This window comes from Hippocampus zosterae, chromosome 11 (genome assembly GCF_025434085.1).
Source record: "Hippocampus zosterae strain Florida chromosome 11, ASM2543408v3, whole genome shotgun sequence".
Classification (NCBI taxonomy): Eukaryota; Metazoa; Chordata; class Actinopteri; order Syngnathiformes; family Syngnathidae; genus Hippocampus; species Hippocampus zosterae.
In genome coordinates, this window is record NC_067461.1 from 5,771,311 (window position 1) to 5,786,519 (window position 15,209).

Sequence of the window (15,209 nt, forward strand, 5' to 3'; positions counted from 1 at the left end):
TATTTGCAGAAGTGAGGGAACAACATGCTCTGTAATGAGAAAAAATGTGTATCATGGTACAAATAACATTGTTTAAATCACATAGAGTAATTGATGAATATTGGACAAACATTTGATTTTGGACACTGACATAAGGGCACGGTAATTTTTTTCCTAAAATGTGCTTGTATGTACATTTTATTTTACTTTGAATTGGACAATTAAATTAACCAATTAAGTAAGTAGATGGAGCTACCTTGAATCAATTAATTGAATGGAGAAATAAATATAAATGCAAAAAAAAAGCTACCTATTAGCTACTTCTAGTAGATTTCCGGACCTTTCTATGCATCATTTTGAGATGTTTAGCACCCTGCTTTTCCTGGCGTCAACACCATAGGGATCCTCGCCTGCCTGTGTGACCTCTACAGGAATCTTGCATTATGCTGTATGCAGTCAAGCCTAAAATCGGTGTGAATAGGTGCGTTTTTCAGCAGATCATTTTTAATACTTTTCTACAGGCAAATTAGCGCGGAGGTCGAGGGTTCACTGTACTGTTGCAGCTCGTTCAAGTGTTCACTTTTTATTGTAATGGAAAGAGCTTCAGTGCAGCTTCATTGTTCCAGAAATACCATGAGCGTACTTGTGTGCTCTTTCAGAGCATGTGTGCTGCAATTGCTCCTTCAGTGAACTTATCAGTTTTGTGCAAGTGTGTTCATGTGTTGGTAGGAAAATAGTGCTTATTAATGTAAACAATATTTTACGTTCATTAAGCGTCAACTCATCTAAGCCACTTGTTCTGATACTCTACTTGAATGAGTTCAGTGACCTGCACTCAGTCTACATTGTAAGGGGACGACCCCCCCCCCCCCCTCACCCCACACACACACAAAAAATGTGGCAATTATTCTCATTGGGTGACCGTGGGCAGCTTTACTGCGCTTCATCTCCCAGTGTGAGTCCTGGCAGCTGTAAAGCCCGGCTTGCGTGTCAAGCCCGGACAGACGCGAGACTGCTAAACGGAGAACGGGCCACACCTCGCCACGCTAGACTACTGCCGCCGTCGCATCACCCTCCAGAAGGACTCTGTGTGTGTGTGGAGGATTACTGGTGTTTTCAGATTATTTCTCAGCAAGACTGAACTGTCTGCCTCTCTGACCTCTTTTTGTTTTGGGTTTTTTTTTAAACAGACGTATCACTTCACTTGCTATAAAATCAAATGCAGTGGACTCTCCTAAGTCCATCTTAAGTGGTCACAGAAATATTTCAGTACAAAAGTAGAACAGGTCAACTACAGTGGCAGCTTGAGATACAAATGACCCTGCTTACCAGTTTTTCCAAGCAGCAAAACTGATCATAGCGGTGCTCGCAGGCATATTGTCTTTATCCTCTAAAGCGGGTCCTCGCGAGCCACTATCCTGCCTGTTTTCCCATCGGTCCCTGCTGCAACACACCTGATTCCAAGGGTCACCTCATCAGCAAGCTGTGAAGAAGCATGAGAACGATCCTCATCATTTCAATCGGGTGTGTGTAGCAGGGAGAGAGAAGGAAAACGGGCAGCACAGCGGCCCTTGAGGAACGAGTTTGCACACCCCTTGCTCTAAAGCATAGGTGTCAAGCTCATGTCCTGGAGGGCCGCTGTCCTGCATGTTTTCCAAGTCTCCCTGTTGCAACACACCTGAGTCAAATGAACAGGTTCAATGTCAAGCTTCCGCAGAGCTTGCTGATGATCTGATCATTTGAATCAGGTATGTTGCAACAGGGAGACTTGGAAAATATGCAGGACAGCGGCCCTGCAGGACCTGAGTTTGACACCTATGCTCTAAAGCTACCCAATATTACTGCTGTACTGGGAGACCGAGGGAGGAGCTGAGTCTTCAGTACAGCATGTTGTATGCTTGTCCCAGGTAGGCAAGGTGTACACACACACACACAACAAAATGCATAGCACAATGTGCATTGAAGAAAAAAATTTATCAATTCCACGCCTGGCTTTTTAGACACTGGTACATTGAACATATTTGGTTATTATAAGTATTATTGCAAACACATTTCTGGATTTTTTTTTAATACCTGGAAATGAATATTTTATTTTTTGGGGGTGAAGTTGCGTGGTTAGAAGTGTGTCACCGGACCCTGGTTTAAACCAGTATGAGGACCTTTTCATTCACATCAGATCTTGTCAAGCATTTGGATTGTTCGCTGCCATGTCTCATTTTCCTGTTTTAGCTAAATCATGAACCACATTAAGAGGAAATGTACCGTTAAAAAATAAATTAAAATGCGTGTATCATATTCTAACTGCATCCTCTTAGGCTTACATGTTCAAAGTGCATTTTAGGGCACCTTATTAAACACCTAAGGAACCCCTGCAAATCTTTACTACCTGTCACGACCCACCAGTTGAGAATCCCTGATCTCGTTGGTGAAAATATTAGCACTAGCACTGCGAGCTACAGTAGCTATGTGGCATTAAGGCAAAAGTGGTCCATGTTTGTTTACAGTAAAAGCCTTGTGGATAAATGATCCACCCCGCCCACCTCCCTCTCTGGCCATAATGTCTCTAATCATGGATGTCTTAATCAAGGGGCAAAACATAAAGAATTGGCTGGCATCAGTTGGAAAGGGTTGGGAATGTGGCAGGAGGAGGGGCTCAAGGAATACTCTCTTTTAATACGAGCTGTCTGTGGGTGCCAGGACGGTGCCCTGCCCATATGCCACAACGCCCACCCGCCCACTGAAACACTAACAGGTGCGTGTGTGTGTATTGCTCGTCCGGTTCTGTCCTCACTTAGCCTGGGTAGCAGATGGTGAGGGGCAAGGCTTGAACCCACCACCCCACCCATCTCTACTCCAAGCCACCCCTTATTTCCCCACCCCACTGCTCTTTGTGTTGTTGAGGAGTGCTGAAAGGCGAACCCCAGTTCCCCCGCCTGCCCCATCTCAAACATACACACACACACGCATAAAAAAATCCTTGGCTGGCTGCCATTGGCGGGACTCAGTCAGGTGTCCTAATGCTTCAGTTAGGGGAGGAAACGCTGCTTAATCTGCCCATCGCGTGCCACCGGCCGCGGCCTGGCCTCTTTTGTGTCTGGCACCCCTCTGATCGCCTCCTCCGCCCCCTTCATCTGTCTTTGCCCATTCCATCCCAACCCAGTTTCTCAACGCCTAAGACGGTGTCATCCTTTTTCTTCAACATCAGCCACGAGTGAACTCCACCCTTCCCTGTTTGTTGCTACCAGAAAATCCATTTATATATTGTGTGTGTGTGCATGTGTTAACAAACTGTTGGCCTAGGGGTCCATATTTGGTCTGCCACATCATTTTTCATGGCCCACTGAAGTACAGTAAATAATGGTACGTTTATGTTTCTTGCTAAATACAGTCGGTTTGTTTCTTTTTGCAGGAAATTTATACAGAATATTTTCTTCACTCTTAACTGATATTACAAGTGACTTTTTAAAAATAACGAATACCTTTTGGGAATACCATATGTATTGAAGTATCAGTCTGGTCAAGCGCTGGCTGCCGTGTGATGTCGGCAAGTCCGTTTGAGTAGGCATGAGCTGCGACTGACAGCGGCGGGTTCGCCGACGTTCAGATTGGGACGGATATGCTGTCATGGGCTGCAGCTTCATAGCTCGACCCAAGTCAGCACAGTGGCTGTTTGTAAAGAAAGGCTGCCAAGCTTCACGCCCTGTCTGATAAGTGCTTTGTATTTCATACGTCACACCAGATGTTGTTGCTAAATTTCAGGATGCTCTCTCGTACGGAAAATAATTGTTTTAATTAGTTATTGTTGTGGGGGTTTTTTGTAATTCATTGATTTTGTGCACGATTAAAAATCTATATTTTCAAAACAACCATCCACAAATTAAATCCAGATACTGTACAACAGTCCACGGACTTTGAAATACAAGCATCACACTGCTTCTCAAATAAGATGCATCACGTCTTATACAAACAGAACATAGAACAGCAGAGATTTGGACATTGTACATTTAAATGCAAAAATGTTCAACCAAATCTCAAAATCAAAGTATGCTAGCTGAAGGCTAACAATGTAAAATATAGACACGGATGAAGCCTTCAAACAACTGTGACTTGAACACATTAGAGTAATAACACAAACAAAGCATCCAACATTACTCACAGGCACATATTCTCTCTGTCCAGTGCGAATGAACCGTCGTTGGAGTTCCATTGGGGACCTTCTCTGCCTCCTCTTCTTACTGGTAATTACCACTGCATCTTTTACAGTTTACCACAGTGCTGCTTCGCATGGTGCAGCTTAGCGTGACACTACATTGAAAGCAAGCAACATTAATTTCGGACTAAAAAGATCGCTTAAAAAAAATCCATGAGAACTTGGGCTGCCAACAATGAACTACGATAAAGCAGGGTCTCACTGTACAGGTATATCCTATGAATGACCTTCACATTTCATTAACGTAAATGTGTACATTTATCCCCCATGCATCTTGCGTATGTCACGCATCCATCACGCGCAGGGAGCGTGGTGTCTTATTTGTGCAAGGTGCGGCACTCTGATTAGGATGAATGATGCTTCTCGGGGGCACTTTACTACTGTTTGGTTGCGTAACCGGAGAGTAGGGGGTCATTAACATTTGACCCCTGTCGACCTTGGCTTTAATTGACCCCTGATTTGGTCAGCGCCTGAGAGCACACGTAGTGGTCCATAAGGTCAAAGGGCAAAGTGTCCTCAGCTGTGCTGTCATGGAAACGGCAGCGGTTGCTCCTGCTGATGGTCACTTTCAATCTTAGGACAGCGGCCACCCTGTTTTTGTTTTGTGTGTCGGGCCCTGTGGAAATATATAAGGTGGACAGAGGAAATGTTATTAGATAGGCTTTTGGAAAAATAACATCTATAACATTCAAACAGGTGTAGATCTTAAAATAGTACAAGACATTCATTAGGGCCTTTTAACACAACGTTTTCTTGGTGTTCATCAGCTGGCAGGTGCAAGCTTGCCCATATTTGGCTGTAGTTGCTTTGCAGTCAACCAGGAAGTAGAATTGATACTTTTCCTTCTGGTCCTTTGTGAATGTGCCTTGTGAAGTCACTGGGATGCTGCTCCACAGTTGAACATTTCTATTATTCTGCATTTATGACTTTTTTTTGCGCACATTTTGCTATTCAAGCAGTCCAGTTCATGTGATGTGTGCATAGTAGCTGAACACAAAGGGTGCAACTCATCTTGTCGATTATAAGGCATGTAAAGCGTTATGAATAATAAGGGCCTTGTTAGCATTAGGAATTTATTGTTGCACCCAAATATTTTGAGCGTTTTACGTGATATTTGTTCGTGAGTGTCTGTTGATCACTAAGCCATTTGAAAGGTGCACTTTGTCTATCTTGGTCTCTCAGAATAAGAGCGCAATACAGGAAACCCTATCTTCCCTTGAAGAGTGTTGTCGCTAGATATCATTTGTGAGGGTATTCATTTGATTATTAGTGATTCTGTTTCAAGGAGCAAGTACCAACATACAGTAAAAAAAAAAAAAAAAAACGAAGCAACGAAGAAAACCACACATTTGCCTCAGTGAATTTGAACGTACTTTGAGTCTGTACTTAAGAGGTGTTAGAATCGACACAATGATCGATGTATGTCAGGTGGCTAAACCATGAAAATAAAACTACGTTGTTGCAGCAGGGCACCGAACCCCATCTTGCTAGTACGCCAATTTCCCCCCCCCCCCCCCCCCCTTCCTCTGATTTTCCTTCGCCACTTCCTGTTTGTGACTGTTGCAGAAGGGTTTACTCGCAATCAGCGCTGCGGTCGGGGAAGGAAAATCAATATTTTGAATGTAACATGTAGCGGCGGGTTATGGGAATGATTTATACAGGGACAGGGATCGGGAGGGGGGTGATGTTGGCACTATGCGAGACCCTAGAGGAAGACCTAAAAGCCTTTGCTGCTGTTCATCTTGGCACAACTCTTCTCCTCCATCCCTCATCTCCCTATATCAGTTTTCTCTCAGACACAACCGTCGCCTTTTTACCGTCCCGCTCAATCACGATGGGACGTGCCGGAGTGGAGCAGGTTGTGGACCACCACCAGCCATAAAATGGCATATGCATCCCTCTCAGGATTAATGGGAGCGTGTTAATATGATCGTACAGTCAAGAGTGGCGGGAGTGGGGGGGGGGGGGGGGGCATTTCGGGATTGAGAGGGAAGCATGAGGCGGGAAAGAATGTGAAAATGAAGGAGCATAGCAAAATGATGTGTGTGTGTGTGTGTGTGTGTATGTGTGTGTGTTTGCTTTATTGCAGTGGCCCCACCTACCCCTTCATCCCGTCGAGGAGGCAGTCCCAAGAAGAAGGAAGAGAGGAACAGGGGAGGGGTCGGCTCCCCTCCCCTCAGCCCCCATTGACACACATACATACTCACTTCTTCCTGGCTCATACATGCACTCTGCTCCATGAGGGGAGCAGCGGCTGAGGAGGGAGCGAGAGAGAGAGAGAACACGCCAGCGTCTGCAGGTGTCCCACCCTCCAGCTCCTTTTCCTCCTCATGGATGCTTCATGACGGTACTATTCCCTTTTTTTCTCTTGCATACTTTCTTCTACCCGTAAAGTTTTCCTCCTGCATTGTTGGATGTCCTCTCGTGATTCGCCTAATAGGTCAGCATGCGTGCGGTCGTGGCGTGTGGATATGCCGGGTTCCCTCCATGCTTGTTTACTTTTTTTGTAACCTACATCTGCTTGTACTATTAGATGAGTTCTATTTTTTTTTTTGTTTAACCTCTTGTATAGAAAACAGGTGGACAATCTATGGCTCATGGGCCACATGTGGCCCGCGGGAGTGTTTTATCTGGCCCGCCATGCGATTCAAAACTAATAAAAACCTCAGGAGCTGTGATGAAAATAAACCCCCAAAAATAAATAAATACACACAAAATTTCGATGGGTAACAGTTGGCTGCTATTAATACATTTCATTATTTTGTAAAAACTGAAATCCATCAAAGTGCTCTGGCTGTGTGTTTTATTTATCTTGTACTTGTTCCACATCCGCATTTTGCGGCGATTATAAAAGTGAGCAAGCGAACTTTCTCAGTTGTTGTAGTTTGTTGTATGTCCAAGTGGATTGGAAACAATGAGTGAGTCAGGACGTTGACTGCTGGAACGCAGTGGCTTGCCTCTAACGTATTGGCGAGCACCTAATACGCCCTTTGGATTACAAATTGGACTCCGCGTGTCTCCCATGGACAATTCTGCTTGTTATCCCATTCAGTATTTGTGATTTAGTTTTACTCTTTTAAACTATTAGTTACAATTTTTGCCTCAACTGGGCTGATGGTTTGGCCATTTCCCTCCATATTTTTGCACCCTAACTTCATTGAAAGTAGTGTAGGGTCCAGCTGCTGTTTGGAAACCTCATCAAAAAAATCTACTCTATAAGGAGTAGGAGGAACAAGCTAAAACTTATTTCCATTCCAACAGCTTCACCATTACCTAAAAGAAATTATCCCATCAAGAAGTACAATCAGAAATACAGTACATACATGCTTCAATTTCCATATGGACACCCAATTACATATATTCTGCTCATCCTTTAAAACAAAAAAAAAACCCTACCCCCATCCCAAATCACACACAAGCTTATATTGACCTGCTCATAGTATTATCTAGGGAGTGTGTAGCAGCACCGGGGTCACATCCCTCTTGGGTTCTGGATGGTCAGCCCCTCCGGACACGCTTTGGCCGGAGAGGCGGTCATCCTTCAACCTTGCACCTTTTTTCATTTCATTTATTTATTTATTTTTTACAGCAGAGGTCACACAAGTCAAAGGGTAATAAGTTTAACCCCCGGAGGCAGCAGGAGTCAGGGGTCACCAACAAGGCTGTAGCGAGGAGGTTTGCATCATCAATCAGTTGGCCTGCTGCTCATTTGCATGCGTTGCTAAGGACTGTTGGGCTGATACGATCGGACATATGGACCACAAAAAATATATATAAAAGGTTTCGTTGTTTGGTCCAACTTCGATGATGGTTGTTTTGCCTTCTTATAGCATCAAGACACGTGTAAATATGGAACCCAATATGAAGGTTGGAGTTTGTTTTTGCAGATCCTACAAGCCACACCTTTTTCAGCGCCATGCGGCATGATTCCGCACCCCCCAAAAAAACCTGCCTGCATAATTTTGTCCCCCCCCCCTTTTTTTTTTTTTAAATTTATTTTTTCACGAAACTTATTGTTTTATTGTGTTTAGACTTTTGGGGCGGGGGAACATTTTTCTTCTATTTTCAAGATCCTTGTTCATTTTAAGCACATGGAAATGCTCAATATTGGCGCAATACTATCTTGAAACATACTTGTGCATCGATATGTATTCAGTAGATTCAGTAGTCTTTTTTTCATTTTTCTTTCCAAATCCCCCCCGCCCCACAGACCCATTGGCCAGTCACGTATTCTTATGAAATTAAATGGCCTGCACCAATAGGTTACTAGAAAAGGTTATTGTTGAAAAATATCGCAGTATTTTTTTTAATTAAACACAAATTTGTACCAAAAATAGTTGAATTTTATAAGGGGTGACACTATCTTCAATTTTTGTTTAAATATAATAAACAACTTACAATTTCTCTAAATGTAAATTAATTAGAACATAAGGAGATATTTATCTATTTTCGGTTTCAAAAATAAATCATGTTGAGCCACTAAAAATCCCTATATTGTGATTAGGGGGTTGGGAATGAGTGTATGATTCAGAATTCGTATATCGTCGACCTCAATAGGTCCGATTGCAGTCGTTGTGGAAGAAGCATTTTTTCCCCACGGATAACAGCAAGTGAGATTTCAACTTTTTTTTTCTCCCATAAATGTTACATTTGCTCGGCTGTGCTGGCCTACCGCATGTTGAATTGGTCTTACCATCATGGCCTTACACTTAGTGAATTTCCCCCACCCCCTTTATTTTCCTTTTTTTTTCTGAATGTGGCCCTTAGTCGGGGTGGGAGGGGGGAGACTTGGAACATCCTCAATCTAGATGGATACCAAAAGAGATAAATGTATGCCCGCAATTGTGTTTCAGCATCAACCGAGCCCCCCCCGCCCCCACCCCCACCCCAACACACACACACAAACACACACTTGGCCGACGTTACCTGGATGTCAGCATTATACTGGGCTGCTTGTGCCGAGGTGGCCTCAAGCCAGACAGTGAAGCCATGTCTTGGCATTTGATGATGACCAAGAAAAAAAAAACTATGGAAGCTTCAGAGGGGCCAAAAACTAGCGTTTCTTGTTATCAATATGTAACCATGTATGTTTTTAATGCTTGTTCCTTGTGATTCGACAGTGTGTGCCATGGAGGGAAGCCAAAATGGAACGATGCAAGGCTAAAGTCGCTCCCAGCAAACCGAGTGAGCGTGATTGTTTAAAAGGTAAGTTTCATCAGTGAATGTATTGTAGAGTACATGCTATAAAATGGCCACTATACACATGTACATTTCAGGTTGTGTTTTGGAAGGGCGGGGGGGAGGGGTTGCGTTGCTTGGTCAGCGCTCACACAGACACAGACCATCAATCAAAAAAAAACAAAAAATAAAAAGCACATTGTGCACACAATCCTTCCTTGAAGTAAAATTAAACGATCCTTAGCGTGTAAGCATTCGGGTTTTTTTGGGGTGGGGGTTGTCTTCATCGCAGCCCTGCATTGTTAGTCTTCATGTATTGGCGCTTCTTTTAATTTGGTGAAAAAAATTGAGAAATATGCTTCAGTCGAAAAATAACATACTTGCGTCTGCGTTTGTCATCGAATAACAAAGTACTAGAAGAGCCACATAATAATGTACGTGTGGTGTAGACCACCTTATGTACACTTTTTTTGTCCGGGTAATATTTGGCGCTTCTTAAGTAGTAAAATGATGACTAGCTCTAGTGTGATTAAAAAATGTTTGTGTTTAAATTAATTTGCTTTATTGCTTTGCAGTATGCAGGTGAGATGTTTTCCAATCGGGAAGTTTTAGTATTTACCCAGAATCGAATGGTGAGCCTCATTAAGTGCTCCTGTGGGGCTGTAGTTTCCAACTCCCTTGTAAAATGAGTTATATACATTATACAAAATCTACTTTCACGGGTGAGCTGGAGCCTATCGTAGCCAACTTTGGGCGACAAGCAGGGTACACCCTGGACGAGTCGCAAGCCACTAACATGGCACGTTCATAGTCACACCGACCAGTGCTTTAGTCACAATTCAAACTTCAATGCATGTTTTGGGAATGTGAGCGGAAGAAGAAATCAAAATTTTAACTGCATTAATACCTATATACTGTGGGTACAGCCCATCTGCTTTCGAGACATGCAAATCAAGACCTTGGATAAGGAAAAGCTGGCGTGTTGGTGTCACGCAATGTCGCGAGTGCGGCCGAGTAGAGGGCGTGTGACAAATGGCAGGTGTGTGCGCCTGCTATGTTGATAACGTGTCCCTGATCAATCACACGGTCAAGGTCTTCCCAGGTAGTTTGATCAGCTGAAAGGTTTACGTATAATCGTTAAAATCAGTAATATCAAGAGGAGCTGGATAAACGTCATGAAATATATATTTTTTGAGGAGGAACAAAAGCAGCGTGCACAGTGGATGTTCAAAGATAACTTCTCGTCACTGTGCAAGTCATGCCACACTGTCCTCACCAAACATGGACCGTGCTCTGACCGCCATTGTTTTTAATGTATTCATTTATTTTCCAGTCCCAGAAACATTCGACATCCCAGATGTGTTACCCCAAGTGTTTTAGCTCGACTGCTTGTTTACAGGAGGCATCGAAGAAGGTATAGAAAATACTGGCAAATTGGTGACGTCAGGTTTTTGTCATTCCATTTTAATCCAAATGGAACTATCCCCGCATGCACAAGCATACGCGACAGTCTTATCAGTCAGTTTTAAGCAAGTTGCATATCGTCACGAAAACCTCCCATCACGTGGTTGTGTTATTTTCACAAATTGTTGATCAATCTGAAGTTGAAAATGGCTTGCTCTCTTTGATGATGTAATAGATCAAAACGTGTCGGGGAGGGGGGGGAGGGGGGGGGGGGTTCGGGGTGGTTCCTGATCAGTGGTGATTTTGGAGTTGGGTTTATTCACCCCTGCTACTCATATGCAAGACTTAAAGTTATGCAGGAATGTGACCAACTCGGTTTCTTATTGTAGATTTTCCATCAACACACTTTATTAAAAATAAATTAAATAATGATAAATAATACTTTTAGATTGGATTGCATGGAGGAGCAACATTTCCAGTAAATTTTTATAAAGTCTAAAGGGGAAATGCTCCTGGGAGGTTTCCTGGGTGTGTTTTAACTCTTCCATTCTGTTAGAATTAACTGGGAATTGAGGCTAATTTAGTGGGAAGCTCTTCTTTTCAAGCATAATGTTATATTGAACAATCGATTCTTTCATTGTAAGAACAAAAGCAGAAAGGATGCGTTAATTGTAGTCGCCCCTCGACCCAATCCAAAAATACTACCACAGTCCCATTCAAAAATGTCCTCTTAATTACCATGTAAAGTCTCCAGCTTTGAAGCATTACAATATTTTGCAACTCTACTTTTATACCGTTTGTTAGTTGGTACCAGTGTTAATTTCCAGTGTTGGGCAATGGAGTCGTATCAAAAGTGAACACGTGGCCTTGTCCTCTAATGGCGCTTGGCTGTTGTAATGTTCACACATGCTCTTTGTAAAGGTCATGCGTTAACTGCCTGTACCCAATTAAACGGCCATTGAGTGACCCTGTGAAACGGCACTAATTTAATGTTGAACTTTTTGCCAACAGACTGCATGCCATTCGGGGTGGGGGCTATGTATGAAAAAAAAAAGGCTAATAGTAGCCGCCGTCTGCCCTCGGATGACGCAGAGGATTCCTTTTTGGCTTGCGGTCAACCACGTGCTCTGATGCTTTGACACAGAAGCAGTACATAAAATGCGCTGCTTTGTTTGAGGTGAAAACCACATTAACAATCTTTATATTTGATCGCAATGGAATTAGGTTTGACAAATTATAGGAATTTTCAAAGGTGGAAACTTTCCATAGAGATGAGATGGATTAGTAATTAAAAGCCAAGACAAAACACTTTTTGTTAAAACAGTCATTCGACTTGAGTAGTTAGTATATGATCTGGGATTAAAATCATACTGTCCCATTTTGTGGCTCTATGGTAATTTGATATACCGGTACGAAAACCACCGCGCACAAGGAAAAACAACACCCAAAACCTAACCCTAATCATGGTGTGATTTAGAACGTGTTAATCAGTTGGCACATACTTGCAGGCATGACCCTGCAGAGTTTGCATGTTCTCTCCGTGCCTGTGTGGGTTTTCTCCGGGTACTCCGGTTTCCTCCCACATTACAAAAACATGTATGGCAGGTTAATGGAACACTCTAAATTGTCCCACTCCTGATAGTAAATCTGGAGTGATACAAATGTCGCAAATCAGTTTGTGGCGATACCAATTGTTTTTCGCCAGTGTGCACCTCCTCAAGAAAATCAAATGGCGATGTAGTGACATTGACGAGCTAAAGCACGGATATTTCAACTCCTTTTTATTGCAGGTCAAATTGTAGCTATGGTTTCTCTCTGAGGCGAATCATTTAAATGTATATTCACCTCATCATATTAAGTCACACACGATCGCCTCTGCATGACATTGTTTTTAGCAACAAGTTAAATTTAAAAGTAGAGGTAAAGGGTGGCAAGCAAATGTTTAGCATATCACTATTCGGTTTATGTGAAAATGGGATTTGGTAGGCAGGGAGGTAAAGTAACAGATATATAATTGAACAAAAATTACAATTTTTGGCTGAAAATATTGACTACAAAGGAACATCATGGCTCACCTATATCCTGGGTTTGGTCACTTGATGTTTGTATTGCGAGCCAGAGGAGACTTTCAGACGGGGGTACAAGAAGAAAAATGACATGAGATTGATGAAAATGTTTGAATTCATCTGCTTAATTTTTATTCCATTCAATAATAATCTGAATATCATTTAGATTGTGAGTGTCACATTGAATGTATTTTTGCCTTGTGAAGCAAAACTATTCAATGATTCTCAGTCTGGGGGGCTCCCTCTAGTGGTATGCAAATGAATCACTGCTCCTGTATGGACTGTATGCAACTTTTAAAGTTCAATGCAGGCATTTAATTTTCAAGAACAAACATATATTTAGGTACGTCATTTTTAATGTTGGCTTGCAATACACCTTAAATCATTTTCAGTTTTTTTTTTTTTTAAGTGTAACCACTGTTAGTTCAGTCCTTGCAATTGTACTTTTAGGAATGAAACCACTGTCTTGTTTTGGATGAGTCCTTCCTGAGTTTTACTCAAAACAATCTATTATCAAAATCTGATAAATGTATACTTTTACAGTAGTCCTCCCACCCCCTCCAACGAGTTGTGTATGAAAGTTTCAATTGTGGATACCAGTACTGTACTTAATACGGCCCTCTGAGGAAACCATAACTACAACCTGGGATGAAAATGAGTTTGACAAACCTAGTGTACAGCATTCGCACATGAGCTCTGATGAGCTTTTCCCATCTGAATCTCAACTCTCAAGTCTGAAACTGGACCGTCAACAAACGGTACAATACGGTTCCACGGCAGGAGGCCCCTTCCAGACGAGTTTCATAATTTGGGCTGCTCCTGCCATTGTATCGGACTTTCTTTGATAACTTTACATCCAGCTGATACAATGCGTCAGTCTTTTTGTTCGGGCCCAAGACAATTGCTTGTGCAGCGGAGATCCTCGGGCCCTTAATGAAGTGTTAAAGCGCACATATTGCCTGCAGGGCACCGGGGTCGTTTTATTTCTCTTAACGTCTGCTGACAGCTAACGGAATGGACACCCGCTTTTGAATAGAGCCGAAGACTAAAGTTCACAGGATGATATCATTACAGCATTGTTTGGACCCATGTACACGCTGAGGTCAGCAAAGCGTAAATGAACTCGGTCAAGACTGAATTGCCAAATATCCGTTGAGTCGCAGTGAGAGACTAACTGAAGGAGACAATAGATGTGAGTGGCTCATCCGTAATGAGTTACGGGAACATAAGAAGCCGTACTTGGATGAACCCTCTCGGCCTGATGACAACCGTTTTTGTTGTCTTTTGTTTTTAAACAACCATTTTAGCTAGTTTAATTCAAATCTTTAGCCTAATAGCATAATGGCCAAAGTAATTTTCAAACTTCAAATATCCACCCAAAACACCCATCAAATTCAATTATGCTAATGATATAGCATTTAGGGCTATACGTAGTTAACCTACGTAATTGCCAGAGTCGTTTGAGTGTTTTCGAAAAACAAGAAAACGCAACAAATTCAACAAACAATGCAGCTGCTTCCATTCACCCTTTTGCGGATTACAATGAACCAAAAATCGACGGGAAAAAAATAAAACACAAAAGTGCACTGGGATTTTTGATTTATATCGTTAAGCCAATCGAGTAAGATCAAACCTTTTTATTCTTTCTTTAAAAAAGAAAAATCTGACTTGGACGGCTATGCTATTGGGCTAACGACACAGCATATCCGGGCCACACATCATTAACCTAATCATTTAATTGTCCAAATCATTCCTGAAAAACAAGGAATATAAACACAACAAATTCAACGAACACTGCAGTTGCCTCGAAGAAAGGGGTCGCGTTGCCTTGATTCAACCTTTTGTGGATTACTGTGACCTGGATGACCAAGAAACTACACCAGCTTAAAGCAAAAACAACTCAAACTACAAATAATACTTAATATGACCATGAACACCACTACTACAATTCATGCTCTTACTACTACAAATACCATTGCTGCAAGTACCACTATGTCTAATGTGCTAAACTGTTTTGAGGAGACAGTATTTTTTTTTTTGGTGGGGGGGGGGGCTAGTTTTGGGACAGATGGCATTTAGCTCTAGCTGTGCCGAGCTCAGTGGGACCCAAAGCTTAAGAGGTTAGGCCTGTCAAAACCACTCTGTTCATTTAGCGCCTAACAAAGTGGGGACTGTCAGCCTGTTCCGTTTAATAAACTTAAGATTTTTCCTTTTTGTCGACATGCAAGCAACATTTTTTTTCACAACCCGGTGACCCCAACAATATCCTTGAATGCACAAAAGTTTTCAAAATGAAAGCAGGTTGTTGGCGAATCCTAAAAATTACAAATTGAAGGCCTTTAAATGTCACTTAATACTTAAATCTGCAGTTC

General features: G+C 42.3%; 1 protein-coding gene across 1 annotated transcript in view; it reads left to right on the forward strand.

Annotated features, from left to right (window-relative positions):
- Positions 1–15,209, forward strand: part of LOC127610822 (exportin-5) — a 32,992-nt gene that overhangs the window by 16,681 nt on the left and 1,102 nt on the right. Inside the window, exons 34-35 of the mRNA XM_052081269.1 lie at positions 6,279–6,536; positions 9,310–9,394. The gene's annotated coding sequence lies outside the window, so the exon portion shown is untranslated. The remainder of the gene's footprint in view (positions 1–6,278; positions 6,537–9,309; positions 9,395–15,209) is intronic.